The sequence below is a fragment of the Dipteris shenzhenensis genome, chromosome 2 (genome assembly GCF_047967505.1).
Source record: "Dipteris shenzhenensis isolate YYH24624 ecotype China chromosome 2, Dip_SZ_1.0, whole genome shotgun sequence".
NCBI classification, from domain to species: domain Eukaryota; kingdom Viridiplantae; phylum Streptophyta; class Polypodiopsida; order Gleicheniales; family Dipteridaceae; genus Dipteris; species Dipteris shenzhenensis.
In genome coordinates, this window is record NC_141597.1 from 28,492,654 (window position 1) to 28,511,163 (window position 18,510).

The following is an 18,510-nucleotide window of genomic DNA, read 5'->3' on the forward strand; positions in this document are numbered from 1 at the left end:
AAATGCCCCTCCAACGAGCAAGCATTCATGTGAAGAACCATATCTATAAAATCAAAATGCAAGATGGATTTCTAATATAAAAACTTATTTAGCATAGAGGATTGATTTCAAAATAGGCAATAAAGTAAACAATCTACTCTATGTAGAAAAGGTATGAGCCTATTGTAGTTGATCTTGTATACCTACTTGAGCTATCTTTGATTTCAATATTACTTTGTCTAGAGTGCAACACACCAGTAGAAAAAAATTGCGATGCAAATTAAAATTCCTTTGTCTAGCAAGTTAAGGAGTGGATGTAAACTAACTCAAGAACTTTTGAGCTACCAATTTACATTAAACTCATTTTTTAGGTGCTAGATCATGAAATGAAAATGATAGAAGTGGGGAAAGTGTATCATATGGAAGATCTTCCCAAGGTTCTTGTATCAAATTGTATGTATGTGTACCACCTTAACATGCATATACCTCATTTAAAAAATTACCCAAAAGAAATTGTGCAATAGTGCTGGTGCACACACCAACCGGTTGATGCCAAAACATTAATGCCTTACACCATAAACATGAATAGTCAACCAAAAATTTTGAGATAGGATTTGCAAACTTGATGCATGTTGTACAATAGGATCATCTCATAAAAGATCAGATTGTAAAATGAAATTCCTTAATTAATACTTGGGATCTACAAATAATCCCGTAGATCGCATATTGTAAGGGATAAATATCCCACATAATGATCATAACATAAGAATTATGAGGAATATACACCCCACCAAGAGCAAAATATGTAAGGTTCCTTGCTATATAAATCAATCATCATTTGAAAATTCTAAAGGTTGAGCTCCATATACCTCCAAGGAAGATGAATTTTGGAAAAGTACAACCATCCCACATGTCCCTCTAGAGTAGCTTTCCCAAAGTTTTAAGGTAACTTGTCCTTTCACATTACGTTTGGCTTGTAAGTGTTGCACAGTGCATGCCTTGCCCAATACTCTCACTATAAAGTCATTCTTGAGAATGCTTCCCTGGTTTTCACCATTCTTACACTCAGTGATCTGGCCATTCTCAAACATTGCCACCAACACATCCATGTTTCCTTTTGGCTTGAATCTCAAAAAGACATTCAAAGATATTTCCAAAATGGAGGGGCTTGGTATAGAAAATGATGGCTATTGCACAACAAAGCACAAAAATAATCATTTGCACTAAGTTCATGAATAATTTTTACACATCACTAGAAACTAAATAAGTATAAAACAAGTATTTAAAAAAGGATACTCATATATTGACCTTTGACTCATGCACTTTTGCCACGTCCAATACAAAGTTGACTGTAGAGCAAATCAAATAGTCATTAGCACATACAAAAAGTTAATACACAATGAGAAGCTTGAATAGACAAATTAGAGAAGACATAGATTCCATGAAGATCTATATATCTCTAAATTTACTGACTTTTGAATTGAATACACATAATTATTAGAGTATATATTCCATATCTCTCTATCATTGACTTGTAAATATTTTAAGTGCCCATGCTTATGACTCCATGAAGTTTTATTACAAAACGTCCTCCCATAAAAGGTGTCATGCATAACTAGGGACATATGCCATGGCATTTTTTGTTATACCATTGGCTGTGGTTATATGTATCGGTTAATATGTACAAGTATGTCAACTTAACATTCAAGTGTGTATGTCGACCAACATGTGGAGAAAAGGCTTGCACCAGTGACCAATGCCAATGAAATGAAGTCCTCACCATCTCATTGAAATCATACATTGTAGAAAACCACACATCTCAACTTGCTTATTTTCTTAAATAATGCAAAGGAGTCTTTTAAATAATTTCTTGTTGAGGTGAGAGCTCAATTAATGTAACATGTCTATTGCATTCTTTAGGTAGGATAAATTCATGACATCATCTTCATTGCATGCATTAGGTAGGCTAAATTCCTCCCCTTATGGAACACACCCCACCTAGAAGATGGGGATTTTGTCAACTATCCATAGAAACAACGTGTATTGTGTCAGAGGCTTGACCAAGTGTGCATCACATAATCCAATTAAGTCCATTTGACATTAAATCAATGCACCATCTCAATTTTTTAGGTATCCACTTGAAAAAGAACTAATTTTATGCATCACAAGACCATGCATGTTGTAATCACTCATTCATTAATGATGTCTGGACTCTATAGTGAATGCAAATTAAGATATAAGAATAGAAACCTAACACTTAGATACAATAATTCAAGCTAATTTTTAAGCATAATCAAGATGAAGTTTGAATTAGGACACATGGCAAATTGATGTGGCATTGATTGAAGCTAAGTTTTGAGAATAGCCAAGATGAGCCTTGATTTAGGACACATGGCAAATTCATTGGATTCTTCTTGAGATCACATCTACTTCAATAGAAACCAACTTATGGAATGGTTTGGATCCCATGATAGATACCCCGATGGGAGAACAAATATGGAAAGAGTAAACGAGACAAGGAAATCCAAGTAGATGAAAATTTGCATGAAAATTTGAAAAGGATCATGGCATACTTATAAACTCTTATAGAGTACTCCACAATTGAGCTACATAAAAAAATCACTATACCTTACAAAGTAGTCCAAAATAGAGGCTAAGAATCTTGTACCTAGGAGAAACAATAAAATAGTGATAAGACCATAGTAAAGACCAATCTTGTCAAAAAATAATTATCAGGGAATAAGATGCAACTAGATGGCACAGAACATAATTACTATAATCATGTGTCTTAGCCTAGATCTCTTTATAGAGGGACATCTATAATGATTTTTGAGCATGTAAAATCTTATGACTCATAGGTTCTAACTACATAGAAATGACATAGCCAAACACCACCTAGACACAGACTCTAGACTAAAATCCTTGTGCCTATTAACATAGTCTTAGATACTTTTCCTCACTTGTTATGATAGAGGATTTCCATATCTAGAACTCACATGATAACACATGGGGGACAAGTGTACCATAGATTTTTATGGGACTATAAAGAAATCTATCCTATAACATCTAGAAACTACTTGATTGTTTACTTTTAAAGAAAAGGACTTGATTTGCTAATGTGCCACATGAGCACTCACAAGGATAAGAATGATTACAAGGTGATTCCATCAAACCCACCATGTATATGTAATGCGTGCAAGTGTATTTGGTTAAAACACTCTTGAAGGGCACATGTATCCCACTTGGGGGAAAATTCAAAACATAAGCTCTAAAAAGGAGTAGAGGGCTGCACCTATACAAAACATATCTAACACGTGTAATGGCAAGTGGTATGAAACATAGGAAGTTCTTGCTATGGAGAGTGGCCTCACTCAAGATGGGTCTTGGGCTAGATCAAATGATGGTCTATTTCCCCAAAAGGTTAAGCCTGTAAATATCTTTACATAGGCACAACCAATACATCCTTTGCATAGGCACAACCAATATGTAAATATCTTTACATAGGCACAACCAATTCTTCCTTTGCATGCATCCCCTTGGTATTTAGAATCACATAATACAGAGGAGATAAAGGATGCATATGATGCCTCTAATAAGAATTAAGTCACTCCTCAAGCCTATGTGCCTGAGATGTGCCCTCTTGGTATTCATCATAACTTAATAGGAAGGAGATCAAAGATGCATATGTTACCTCTAAGAGTTAAGTCACTCCTCAAGCCTATGTGAACTCTTGTAATTCATAATAACTTAATAAGAAGGAGATCAAAGATGTGTATGATGTCTCTAAGATTTAAGTCACTCTTAAGCCTATGTCATCACAACCATTTTGGATTAAGAAAAGGAATATTGAGATAATGCCCACCTAGAAATCATTTGTGTAGTGTCAACACAAGGTACTAAATCATCAAAGACTAGTTGTACTAGTTTGCAAATCTATGTAGACACAGCTAAGTATCTATTGCACAACCAACTAGTCTAGAACTAATTTTTATCGAGCTAAATAGTTTAATATAGTGACAACAAATCTAAGTAGTTGTTGCACAACTAACTAGACCAAAATTAGGAGTTGCACAACTAACTAGTTCAAAATTAGTGGTTCTCCATACCCTCGGGCAATGCACTACTAAAAGACCCTATTTACACCATGCATGTATTCAAAGGGTATTCCAAAAACCCCTTCCTTTAAAGTTTTCATGAATAAAATGATCCCTTTTTCTATATAAACTTACATATTTATAAAAAAAACCCTTGCATAAATAGAATTTACATTGAAATTTTGAGCTAGAAATCCCCTTAATTTGAACTCATATGGTAACTTACTAGTTTTAGGTGAACCCCTCGAGTCTGACCTAAACTCTATTTTAACTTCAATAGAAGGGGATGTCATGGATATGGAATAGGTCCATGGATGTTTATCTATACTTCAGCCAAATCTAGGCATTCTAGAGTAGCTACAATGCTTGCCATATAGCCTAGAAGCAAGTTAGTCTCAACCCTGTGTTATATCTAGATCATTTAAAGGAGAGCTAGCAAATGAAAAAACAAAGCCAACAAGAAGGGATGCAATATTGCTTAGAAGCAAATCGATCTCAACTATGTGTTAGATCTAGATCATTCCAAGGAAGTCCACATAGCATTGACCAGGCTAACCAAGCTTGATTGAGGGTGGGTTTCAAAATAGATTATAGTAGTAATTATAAGGTCACAACTTTCGTACTGTAGAATTTTCTTTGAAAGCTTCTCAATCTAACAAAACTTGATTCAATCAGATAACCCCTATGCAACATTATTAAATTTTAGGTTCAAAGACCCAAATAAGGCCCCCTTGTGAGAAAAAGTGCACATTAATTAATTAGGTGTTGTGGAGAGTGACGCCATGTCCAATTAAGCTAAGTTGTAAATCAAACATTAATTCTTAATTGAGAAGGCTGTTCGAGAAGCTTATGGGCTCCAAAACATTCTGCTATAGCACGTCTATATACGAGGGGGGGAGTGGAGGTAGGTCAAGCATCCTTCAAGTCCCAGAGCTAGGCTACATTGACTATTGTTAGTTTTGTGCTGGTTGCTCCCTAGCCTCTCTTCAGCTTTCATGGGTGATGGACATTGCAATTATAGTCCATAGTTCTCTTAAGGCACAAGAGCAGTTCAAAGAGTAGGCGGGTAGATTTGTCACGATTTCAGTCTGTCTTAATGGGCTGGAGTTCAAGGTGGTGGGCATCTAGGTAGAACACTTAAGTGGAGAGAGGCCTTTGTTGGGGTCAACTAAAGGCTTCTATGGATGGCCAGAACTGGTTGCTGGGGCAAGATTGGAATTTTGTCAATGCCAGTGATGTTGCGAGAGGTCTGGGAAGAGTGGAAAGGGAGGTTGGGAAGAGCTTTGTCTAAATAGGTGGTTGATAGACTATAAGTATTTATTATAGGAGGAGAAGATAGAATTCACCTGGTCTAATTGTAGAGTAGGTGTTGAATTTAGAGCGGGCTGGTTAGATCATTTTTAGGCTTCGGAAGAGGGCTGATGGTTGAGAAGCCCTATGTTTGATGGTTGTCTAGAGTCGACTTGCTTATCTGACCATATGATCCCCATTTGTTGGAGCTTCTCTCTTCCAATTCAAGTGGAGAGATCTAGAGATATTCCCTTCAAATTTAATAATGTGATCCTTAATTCCTTAAGTTCTGCAAAGATATTCAAAAAGCCTCATGGGAGGCGATTCCTGAGGAGTATCCATGCAAAAGATGGGATGCGACATTTCAAAGAATTCACCTCAACATGAAGGAATGGGACCTTATACTCAAAGCAGGTACAAAATCAAATATGGAGGCACTAACAGTGGTACATTAGTCCCTTAGGGAGGCAGCATCTTTGACCTCGAAGGACCCAATAGTATCCACCCTCCTAGTAGAGACGAAAACAGTGCTGCAAGACTGGGAGCTCAATCAAGTAGAGGCTGCTTGAATTAAAAGCCAAATGTATTGGTTGGCCATAGGGGAGTGTCCCTCCAAAGCGCTCTTTACTTGGCCAGTACTAGAACGTTTTATGAAACTTTAAAATCCTACGAAGTGATGTGGCACATTCTAAGCCATTACATCAATTGGCCTATTATTAGCTACTATTAGCTACGTACAATATAATTAGTAGCTGGCCAAGCATTCTAGTTAATTCTCTAAAGAATAAGCACCAAAGAGAAGCCACAGTCAGAGTGGTTGATGAGCAGGGTAAAGTAGTAAATGAGTTTTGGCATGTGAGCAAAGTCTTCCTTAATGAGTTGAGTGCTATGGTTGGCAAGGAGGTAGTATAGGATGAAGACTAGCATACAACAATGGAACAGATACTCCAAGGTGTGGAAATGAGAGTGTTAGATTGGCAGATGTCGAGGCTAGAATGACCATTTACAAAGGACGAACTAAATACGATGAAGAAAGACAAGTCGCCCACAGTCTGGATGGCTTCATGACGGAGTTCTTTAAGGCCTTCTGGGATATGCTAGGGGAGGAATTTATGAAGATGGTTAATACAGTAGTAGCAATGGGGTTGCTATCAGCAACAACAGATGTTAATGCTGGTCTAATTAAGCTCTTCCCTAAGAAATCGAATAGACTAAAGGTAGGGGATTGGCAGTCTATAACCATGCTGTGCAGAATGGCTTTGTGAGAGGTAGGGACATTTTTGAGAACATTCTGAATATCTCCATGCTCCTCGACTATGCCACTTGTATGGGACAAAAAACGATGCGATTGGGGCTTGACTTTGATAACTTGGCTTACGATAGGATTCGATGGGACTTCTTGCTGGAAACAGTCAAGCAACTGGTGTTTAGCAGACACTTCAACAAAATGGCTCAATGTCTTTTTGGGAGTGCTTCAACCATGCTGTGTATCAATGATAGAGTAGTGGGAAACTTTTCACTCAGAAGATCAATACGTCAGTGGTGTCCACTAGCACCCCTGCTATTTGCCAAGGCATGGTTCCCTTAATCCATAGCCTGAAGAGCACCCCAATGAAGGGACTAATCAAAGGGATGTCGATTCCACGATATATGCAGTGGTGCACTCAACTATTTGCCAATGACATAGTAATCTTCTCCGAAGAGAAATGCGAAAGCATGGAGAACCTCATAGTAATCCTTGACAAATTTTGTGTGGCCTCTATCTCTAAGTGTGGTTCACCTAAAACCTTTGTGATCAGAACTGACAGAGGCCCCCTCCTTGACTGGGTGCTAGAGTTGCAAGTTCATTGGGTACAAGGGGGGAGGCAATTCGATATTTGGGTGCAATGTTAGGAGTGGATCTATCACCTCATCAAAGGTTTGACTGGTTTAAAACCAAAATTAAGGAGAAGCTCAAATGTTGGGATGGAGTTCCCCTTGGATGGAATGCTAGAACGCTGGTGATTCAGCATATTCAAGCCACCTCCACAACTTATGTAGTGTCTATCTGCCTCTTCAAGAAGGGTCATTGGGTTGAGATTGAGTGATTATTTTGCGGCTTTCTTTCGATGGAGGGACTGGGTCACTAAAGTGTGCATCACGTAGCCTAGGGTCCCCAAAGGCTCAAAGCGGTCTCGGACTTCCAGACATCTGCACCAAAAACATCGCCCTTTTGGGTAAATGTGTGGGGGTTAAAGGTCATTGTGCCTTTACCCCGGTTATGTACAATACTCAAACACATATATAAATGAATGAAAAAGAAGATTAGGGTGGTTCTGCACCCACCAAAACTTGTGTGGCTCTCTGTCTCTCTCTCTCCTTCTTCTGTTCTTGCTTTCGTTGAGAGCACTCTCAACTGGTATCAGAGCCCGGGTGATCTAGCTGAGCGTGCGTGAATGATTGGAAGCTCAGTAGCTCTGTGAGAGGAAGGAGAAGCTTTGTGAGAAGCTTTGTGGGTGACTTTACTTGCATCCGAGTGTGCAGAGACCTTGGAGGAACCTTTGGAAAAGTCACTTTGGCTTTGCGAAGTGGTTTTGAGAGCCTATTAAGTGTTTTCAAAGAAAAAGTCATTTTTTGAGCTTTTCCCTATTCCGTTCGATGACAGAGACTCCCTATTGACTTGTAGAGGCAACATTTCACTTCAAGAGCTTGGAAACACCTTCATTCTTGAATCTGGGATCATTTCATTGGATTTCTGACTCACTGTGTCGGTTTCTGCGTTTTTTGTCTAGGTGTTGGAACTCAAGTTTGGAGTAACCATTTGTAGATCTGTTAGTTCCGGTGGACTCAGGAGGTCTTAAAACTTCTATATTGCTTATCATTTGCACTCCGGTGGAGTTTACAAACAGCTCTGTTTCCAAAAACGTTTTTCAGCCTGTGTGTTGGACCCAGTGATTGAGACCACGGTTTCCAAAACCGTCTGTCCCATTGCGTTTCGGATGCCCAAAAACCCCTACCTATCAGTTCTTGCACGATTCGGTGGAGGATTTTCAGAGTTATAGATCTCTGTTATTTCGATTTCGTCTCTCTGTTATGCATTTTTCATTCTAAGGTTTTGAAACCTTAGATTTATGCCACATGGTAGTGGATAAGTGTTGACTCCTATTTCTCACTCATCGGTTGGGATTTTGGAGTTCTGGTAGAAGAGAGATATTTGTAGATTTTCTTGCTGAGTCCGATTATGCAATGGCGCCCATGTTTTGAGGCATCTCACGTTCTATTTTTCAGTAGCGGTCATTATCGTGGGACTATGATTTCTTGAGCATACCTTATGCAGATCACTCTGGTTGCAGTTGTTTGAGCAGTGTGCGCTCATTTGTGGTGTGCATTGGGTTGCAGTGGATGATTTATAGGCCATTTGGATGCATTACGGTCCTTATTGGATGCGCTGATAGGCCCAAATTGCCTTGTGGGATGCTATTTTTTATGGACGCTTTGCACATGGATGCTATTTTATGCTGAGGGACAGCTTTGACACATTGCAGGTGATGCACTGATAGTGCTATGCTCTCTTGGATGAGATATTATTGATGCATATGCCAGTGGACGGTGTTTATGCTTGAGTCATTTGGCACTTATTGGCATTTTGGATTGCCATTGCAGTTGGCATTTTCTTTTGGGCCAGATTTGCTCATATGGATGCATAGTATATGCACATGAGTCAGATGCTTTGAGCTTTGAGTTTTGGTGATATTTCAGTCTATTGTGGCATACACATTTGTGTGCACCTGGTATTTGGTGTGATTCTCTCTTATATGCACTAGCATTTGGGATTTTGCTTTATTTGCATCATGGCATCCTCTTCCATGTCTGAAAAGGAGTTTTTCAGCATTAAAAAGTTTGATGGGACAAACTTTTCTTTGTGGAAAGAACAGATAAGGGATGTGCTTATTCAAAAGAAGCAGATTAAACCCTTGGCAGGGATTGAAGCTAAGCTTGCAAATATGTCTGAGGATGATTGGAATGAGTTGGATGCATTAGCAAAGTCTACTATTAGACTTCATCTTGCAGAGTCAGTTTATTTCATAGTAGTAAGCAGACTACGGAAGATTTGTGGAAGAAACTGTGTGCCACTTATGAGAAGGAAACTGCCTCTAATAAAGTTTACCTCATGAAGAGGTTGTTTGAGCTCTGCAGATGAAGGAAGCGGTCTCCATTGCTTCTCACTTGAATGAATTCAATATTATTTTCAGCCAACTTCAGGCTCAGAAGATGAATTTTGATGCGGAGACTAAGGCAATATTTCTCTTATGTTCATTGCCATCCTCATGGGATACCTTCCGTACAGCTGTCAGTAACTCTGCACCTGGTGGAGTACTGAAATTTGATGATGTTGTGGGTAGCTTGTTGGCCGAGGAGATTAGATGGAAGTCTATGGATGGCAACAAGCAGGATGCAGCCTTAAATGTGCAAAGGGGTAGATCATAGTTCAGGGGGAAGTCCCAAGAAAGAGAGAAGTCTCGTAGCAAATCCAGGGCATGAAACATTAAGTGTTACCACTATGGCAAGAAGGGCCATATGAAAAAGGATTGCTACAAGCTAAAAAGAGAGCAAAAGGATAAGAAAAAGAATGCAAATTGGGGTGCAAATCAAAAGGAAGAGAGTCCAAGGGAGGACAAAGGAAAAGTAAAGATCGAGGAGATCAATGCAGTCACACATGATAGTGACAATGACGTTCTCTTCATGTCTAGTTTATCTACAGAGTTGCTTGCCACTTCCGATGATGCATATTCCCAGGATTGGATTTTAGATTCTGGTGCTTCATTCCATGTTACTCCCCATAGGGAATGGTTCTCCACTTATGACAGTGGAAAGACAGGTTGTGTGCATCTTGGAAATGACTATGCATGTGACATAGTGGGAGCAAGTGACATAAAGTTTTCTTTTGCAAATGGGTCTGCATTTGTTTTGAAACATGTGAGACATGTGCCTAAGCTGACCAAGAGTCTTATTTCAGTGGGTCAGCTAGATGATGCTGGTTTTCACACCACTTTTGGCTTTCAGAGTTGGAAAATTCAAAAGGGATCTATGCTTTTGGCCAGGGGTGCCAAGTGTGGGACTTTGTATCCCTTACATGTATCAGGGGTATTTGATCATGTTGTTGCAATAACCGAGCAGCCAAGCTCTTCTTTGTGGCATTTTAGGTTGGGGCACATGAGCCAGAATGGAATGAAACTCTTATGCCGTTTGGGTTATGTACCACATTTGAGTTTCTCTGATTTTGAATTTTGTGAGCACTGTCTCTATGGGAAGCAAACTAAATCAGCCCATAAAAGAAGGGGAAAGAAAGAGTTTGAAATGCTTAATTTGGTGCATTCAGATGTATGTGGTCCCATGCCTACACGGTCATTAGGCAGGGCTGAATACTATGTGACATTCATTGATGATGCAACTAGGAAAGTGTGGGCTTATGCTATAGCTCGGAAGAGTGATGTGTTCTAGGTATTTCAGAAATGGTTGGCCTTGGTTGAGAATCAGTCAGGTAGAACGCTTAAATGCCTATGGACTGACAATGGTGGAGAGTATCTCTCTCATGACTTTTAGCATTTCTGTGATACACGTGGGATTAAGAGGGAGCTCACATCCCCTCATACTCCAGAGCAAAATCCAGTTGCAAAAAAGATGAACCATACCATTCAAGAAAGGTTGCAATGCATGCTTTCCAATGCAAGTCTTTCTGGTGGTTTTTGGGCTGAGGCAATGAAGACTGCAGTGCATGTGATCAATAGATCACCTAGTAAGAGTTTGGATGGTGGTATTCTTGAAGAGGCATGGAGTGGCAAGATGCCCTCTTACTCTCATTTGCATATATTTGGGTGTGAGGCATATGCACATGTGCCAAAAGAGCTTCGAAAGAAGCTAGATCCTAAGTCTAGGAAATGCATCTTTCTGGGTTATGGTGAAAGTGGAGAGATGGGCTATCGTCTCTGGGATCTAGAAGCAAAGAAGATCATACGTAGCCATGATGTGGTCTTTAATGAGAAGAAGATGCATAAGGCACCCATGAGGGATGTGGAAATGAGGAGAATCACTTTCCAGGATGTGAATCCACCTGCATATGTTGATAGACAGCAAGCTGTCCATGCACCAAATGTGCAAGAAATGGTACCACCAAGTACTCCCACAGGTATACAATCAAGGGTAGATGATGAATCATCTATTGGTGGAAATGATGAGCCAAATGTGGCTGATATGCAAGTGGGACAACAAGCTGAAATGCCCTTGAGAAGATCATCTAGAGTGTTTAGACCGCCTGATAGGTTTGTTCCAGGGGTAGACTATGTGATGCTTACTGATTGCGGAGAGCCTTCTTGCTACAGAGAGGCTATGATGTGTGAGGATCAATGCAAGTGGGAGTATGCTATGCAATCAGAGATGAGTTCACTTATGAAGAATAAGACTTGGGACTTGGTTTCTTTGCCACATGGAAAGAAAGCATTGCCATGTAAATGGGTCTACAAGATGAAGATCACAGGTGATGATGTGCCTAGGTACAAGGCCCGTTTGGTCGCTAAAGGGTTCAAGCAAGAGAAGGGTGTGGACTTTGATGAAATATTCTCTCTGATTGTGAAGATGACCACACTTAGATGCATGCTTGGACTAGTGGCAGCAGAGGATATGGAGCTTATGTAGATGGATGTCAAGACAGCTTTCTTGCATGGGGATTTGCATGAGGAAATTTACATGGTGCAGCCGGAAGGCTTTGAAGAAAAGGGCAAAGAGCATTTTGCAAGCTAAAGAAGAGTCTCTGTGGTCTTAAGCAAGTGCCTAGAGAATGGTATCAGAAGTTTGATGCTTTCATTCGGTCCCAGGGTTTTAGAAGGAGTGAAATTGATCACTGCCTCTACACTAAAAGGGCTAAGGATAATAGCCTGATAATCTTGGCACTATATGTGGATGATATGCTATTGGCTAGCAAGAATACTTATGAGCTAGATGCATTAAAGGCCAAGTTGCATGAGGCCTTTGATATGAAGGATTTGGGACTTGCAAGTCATATTCTTGGTATGCGCATCACGCGTCATCGGAGTAGGAAACTCCTTTGGCTTTCACAAAAAGAGTATGTTACAAAAGTATTGCAGCGTTTCAATATGGAGGAGGGGAAGGCAGTGAGTACTCCATTGCCTCCATATGTGAAACTGAGTCATACAAATAGTCCCAAATCAAATGAGGAGAGGGCCATGATGGCCAAGGTTCCTTATGCATCAGCAGTTGGAAGTCTTATGTATGCTATGATAGCTACTAGACCAGACATTGCATTTGCAGTGGGAGTTGTTAGCCGGTATATGGCTAATCCAGGAAAGAGGCATTGGGAGGCAGTTAAGTGCATCATGAGGTACATGAAGGGTACCAAGGAGATGTGCATCTGCTTTGGTAAAGGAGACATGCGTGTACTTGGGTACACAGATTCAGACTATGCAGGGCATGTGGATAGTAGGAGATCCACTTCTGGTTATGTGTTCACCTTTGCAGGTGGTGCAGTGTCGTGGATGTCTCGTGCACAGAAGTGCATTGCTTTGTCTACCACAGAGGCTGAGTATGTTGCAGCCACAGAGGGTTGCAAGGAGGCTATATGGCTTGATCGGCTAGTGGGAGATTTGGGGATTCATACAGGTGTACCGACATTGCATAGTGATTCCATGAGTGCTATTCAGCTAGCATGGAATCCGGCCTTTCATGCAAAGACCAAACACATTGAGATCAGGTACCATTTCATCAGGGAGGTACTTGAGGACAAGCGCATAGAGCTTGTCAAGGTTCATACAGATGATAACCCTGCAGATATGCTGACGAAGAGTCTACCTGAGTATTGTCGTGTATTGATGGGCATTGGTGGATAGTATGCTCATTGGTTGTTCTCCCTTAAAGGCACATTGTCCTTTAAGTGGGAGGTTGTGGGGGTTAAAGGTCATTGTGCCTTTACCCCGGTTATGTACAATATTCAAACACATATATAAATGAATGAAAAAGAAGATTAGGGTGGTTCTGCACCCACCAAAACTTGTGTGGCTCTCTGTCTCTCTCTCTCCTTCTTCCGTTCTTGCTTTTGTTGAGAGCACTCTCAAAATGGCTTCCCAAAATATTTGAATGCGCTATGCCTTGGGTGCATATTGTCGAATTCTTTGTCCTGGCCTAGATTTCATGGTACAACAAGCTATGTTCATCGTTCCCACTTCACATTAGTGACTCATAAATGGTGGCGGTTCTCTTTTTGCCATGGAAATTGGTGTTTGAGCACTGCTCCTAGAAGGGTTGTCAAGGACTAAAAGGCGATGCTAGTCTTTTGGAAACAATTTGGTGGAGCCGATCATTGGGGTGGAACGAGGAAGCTTTCATCGTGATGGACCTAGCCAGAGCTAGAAGTCTTAACAGAAAATGGACTAGGAGATGGGGGGGCTTATGGAATGCAGCGTAGGTGAATTGGTTGTTGGTGGATCAAATTAGGGAGTGCATGTCCTTGTTAGATAGTGAAGCCGATATGTTACAAGCAGTTTTGGAATGAGTTCCAAAAAGTGGCCGACCAATTACATTATCTCCGTAGACTGGAAAGGGAATAAGTGGCAATTGGGGGAAACATGCCTACGGAAAATTTTAGCAAGGATTGTCTACCGGGCCTTATGATAGGGAATTTCCTTGCTCCAAGAGCTTAATCACAAATAGACCCTTTGTAGAGGTCTGAAATGGTAGAAGAGCAAGATTCAAGAAGGGTGGAAATTCTGTGGGTTGGGCCGTGCATGGGTTGAAGGTAATGGTGCAATGTTTACCAATGAGAGTGAGGATCACAAAAATCATGAGGGTGAGCCCGGTTTGCCCTCTCTATGATCAAGAAATAGAGGTAATTCGCCATTTGATGAGGGGCTATGTTGTAACTAGAGAAGTGTGGAGGAAGGTGGAAGGGGCAATTTGCTAGTCGGGCGTCATGTCTTACTTCTCTTTAGGGTTTCAATGGAGAGCAGTGCTTCTCAATGATACCTCGAAGATGCCGTCCACCTTAGCTGCGTCATGCCCATGTATAAGGGTTGCAGTCCTGCTTGCAATTTGGGATTCCAAGAATGCACATATCTTTAGGAAGAAGATCTCGTTAGCTTTTCTTGAGTCGACAATTCTCACTACTATGAGAACTAATCTGCAGGACATTAGATAGGTGATTGGGTCGAAGGACCCGATTGTCAACGAAGCATTGATGGATCTGTCTTTGGTTTTGTCGATCGAAAAAGTGCAATATGTTTAGCTGCGTGCAGTGTGGGTTTCGGGCAGCCTGCCCATATTTACTTGGCTAGCACTAGAGCATTTTATGAAACTGTAAAATCCTACGAAGCCATGTGGCACGTTCTAAGTTGTTAGATTAATTGGCCTATTATTAGCTGCTTATAATATACTTAGTAGTTGGCCAAGCATTCTAGTTTAACCAAATTTTGTAATGTGGTCTTGTTTTTGAAGAGGCTGATCACCTCATAATATATCTGGTGTGTTTTGAGTAAATTAAAAAAAAAAAACTACCTCGATTTATTGGAAAAAGGAAAAAGTACACTTGGAATAGACCTTAATTTGGAGTTACATTTAATACCTTTGATATACATTAAGAGAGCATGAATGTCAGAGCGTAGCTTGTGCAAACCACCTCGATTTATTAGTAATAGGAACTCTCGAGGGGGCAATTTAAGAGAGAGAAGAGAGAGAGAGAGAGAGAGAGAGAGAGAGAGAGAGAGAGAGAGAGAGAGGCTTAGCTAATTGATTATAAAATACTTAAAAAGGAAAGGCAATTAATTTACTTACATATTAGAGAGTAGCTTAGGTAGGATTCACAAACGGGTGCAGACGTCTTAGCAAAAATGATATCCACGAATAGCATGTTGCCATTTCAATTGTCCGCCTCCAAATGGTTTCACAAATGGGTGTGGACATGCTTATGTGGCATCCCAATAAAGTTTAGGTAAAGGATTTTTCTTGGGCGGCAGTCCAAGGCCGCCGCAAAAGAATTGGAGGCAGACAAGAGTAGAAAATTTTCTATGATAACCACTTAGTTCAATTTATATGTTTGTTTGGCGTTTGTTTGTGAAAGTGCTTATGCCCAAGCTCACCCTTAGCCGCCGAACATGTAGGGCCCATGGTCCAATGTCGACCCCCGTTTGTGAAACCTCCATTAGATGAGTCGTGAAAAAGAAAGGCAATTTACATGTCATACTAAAGACATTCCAACAAACAACGCCAAATGAGCATAATGATTATGATTTGGAACCATGTTTTTTGTGGGAGCGAGTTTCTTCAGTCAAGTCTTCGTCATTTTGGTAGTTCCGTCACCGAATCCTTGTCAATCCATTGTCAGTATAGAGTTGATTGCTTCAATTGATATCAGAGGAAAAAGTAACAGGGCAAGCAATTCCATTTCAGAGCTACGGGAATTCAGGGGAGCTGCCGCAATATTGAGGAAAGAGCAAAAACGATGAGTGGACTTACCTGGATTTCACAAGCAGGAAAACGTGGAGCTGATGCAATGAGGGAAGAGATGGAGCGTAGATTAGAGCCATTGCAGTGAGCACGACCCTGAATCACCACTTCGGGCGTGTAAATGCTGTTCTGTCGTAACACTTCCCCATAAGCCCTTTGCCTAGCGCTCCAAACATTGTTGCCAAATGGATCTTTCCAACCTAAATAATCCCAATAATCTACATGGTATGCAACGACGATGATCGGCACACCGTTGGAGCCGGCCTGATTCTGACGTCCGAGGTTTGAGATCACCCGATCAGCCGGCGGGCAAGAGCTGCAGCCTTGAGATCAGGTGAAAAGCTCCACCAAAACGTGACTCTGGGCGCTCATGCAGCTGCTTCCAGACAAGGGAGCCGAGGTTGCAATTTTCTTCAATTCATCGACTGATTTCCAAGCGGTGTGGTTGGCATTGTCGGAACTGACCTTGATGGTCTCGTCAGGAGCTTTTTTCTGAGAAGGGAAGCAACAAAGGCCGGAGATCATGGTCACCAGAAACAAAATCTAGTAAGCTACGTGAGAAGCAAAAGGAACAGACATATTTAAGGGCTGCAGAAGCGCAATGCGTCGAAGGGTATGAGCCAAGAGAGCCGGCCGACAGAGCGGGCAAGCTCAAACACACTTGGCCGGCTATGGCGACGGCTTAAGCTCACACAGATCTGAGATAATCTCCATGCCTTTCAAACAGAGGCATACTTCCACATGGCAGTCTTCCCAGGCCATTGGGAAACCTCTTCTTGTCTTGGAAAGAATTTGATCTTACGCTCGATTCACAAACGGAGGTACCACTCCATTAGACAAGAATGCGTAGCTTGCTCTGCAAACACATAAACGAGAAAATTTTGTACACGCACGAGCTTGTGATGAGAAAGAGAGTTTCTTTAACAAACATACATGCAACACAAAAACTATTTACACTTTTATTCACTTCTCAAATTACAATGATTTAATCTACTTCTTTGAAATGATGCCGAATTTACATGGGTAGCTTGAGCATTCACAAACGTGTGCTCGTTAGTATAACAGCACGGCAAAATCAATATACATGGGCGGCTTGAGCATTCACAAACGTCTACTCGTTATAACAACACAATAAAATCATATTGGACGAAATGGTTCCAGGGACCACTCAAGTTCAGCATCCGCATTCATCTCAAGGCCCACTTTCACAACTACCCACACCTTGGGTGGCGTGGGGACTCAAGTCAATGCCATATAAATTTGAGGTGTTAGGTGCTTCTGGTAGCCCCTAAGCATTTAACGGCCCAAAAACCGCTGACCTCAGGTAATATCGCTCATTTGCACCTTTTGCTTGCCATTTTTCCCTCGATGAAAGCATCCCTCTAGCAACTGCCTTACATTGCCAATGGCTAGATCCTCACCTTTGATTTAGACAATTAAAATGCCAACTAGAAAGTCGCCAAATATTTTATGCATCAAACTTCTATAATGGTACCTTGACGGCTAGTTAATGTTGCTAGTGGCCAATGGGAAATTCACTCCAATCAGATTCCCAAGAATGACACAACGATGTGGCATTGACCATGAACTCTCCACATTAAATGCCACTTGTCTTGCTTTGCCAAACATCAATTCTCTCGTTTAATTTGCCACTTGTCCTTCATGGCCGAACATCACATGTCTCACTTTATATGCTTGCCAACCACAAACACCATGTGTGCCACATCTTCTCCATTCATTGATAGTCAAAAATCGATGGCGTCACTAGTTATCAGTCAAGAACTACCTCCCATTGCAATTTCTCTATTCCATCAATGTTACAGGTCTCTATAAAAGCATCATTGCAGCCACCCAATCGACCTACCTTCTCCTTCAGTCCCAAGTTATTGTCACAGAATATGGTCTAGGATATCACCTCCTTCAATCTTAGGTCAAATTCTTAGAGGCCACTCCTTCCATTCCATTTCATCCCCTCCTTTTTTCAGAAAGGGGGCCCTTGATGTTGGGCCCTTTGTCTTGGAAAATGTTTCTCGCTTATTGCCACACATTAGTGTCGAAGCAAAGGAACTTACACGAGAGAGAGGGAAGCTTCATGAATAACTGTTCTTCATTACAAGATGCCCTTATTTACAACATGCTTGCACCCTCTACTTACATTCTCATCTTCTTTTCACGTGTACCCAATCTTACAAGATTACCCTAATCCATATGATACATCCATATGTATATCATCTATACATCAATACCTCCCCCTCATGCTCAACATGAGCTTGCACATCATACAAGCCTAGAGCTTCTATGAAATAGTCAAACTTTTCTTTACCTAGTGCCTAGGAAATATCTTCCTCCTATCTCCACGATCTTAGAAATTCTTTCTTTCTCCTAGTCTCCAAAATGAAATCTTTACCGTTTAGCAAAGGGTGGATGCATGATAAGGTGGTATAAAAAGTGGTGTCCAGGACATTGCTATGTTGGTGCTTTTAATAGTGCTCTGCAATGTACAATGTATGAACATTTAAAAATCTAGCCCATAACTGAATTTAGCTGCACGTCTTCTTGTAACGACCTCCACGTCGTGGCTCTGCCCCCCACTACCTCCTCTCTGTCTCTGCCTCTGACACTCTTTCTCTGTCTCTCTCGTTCTCCCTCCCTGCATCAC

The 18,510-nt window shown here is 40.9% G+C and overlaps 1 pseudogene; it reads right to left on the reverse strand.

Moving 5' to 3' along the window:
* Positions 1–806: 806 nt before the first annotated feature.
* On the reverse strand, positions 807–16,376 carry LOC147904579 (uncharacterized; annotated as a pseudogene).
* Between the last annotated feature and the right edge of the window lie 2,134 nt (positions 16,377–18,510).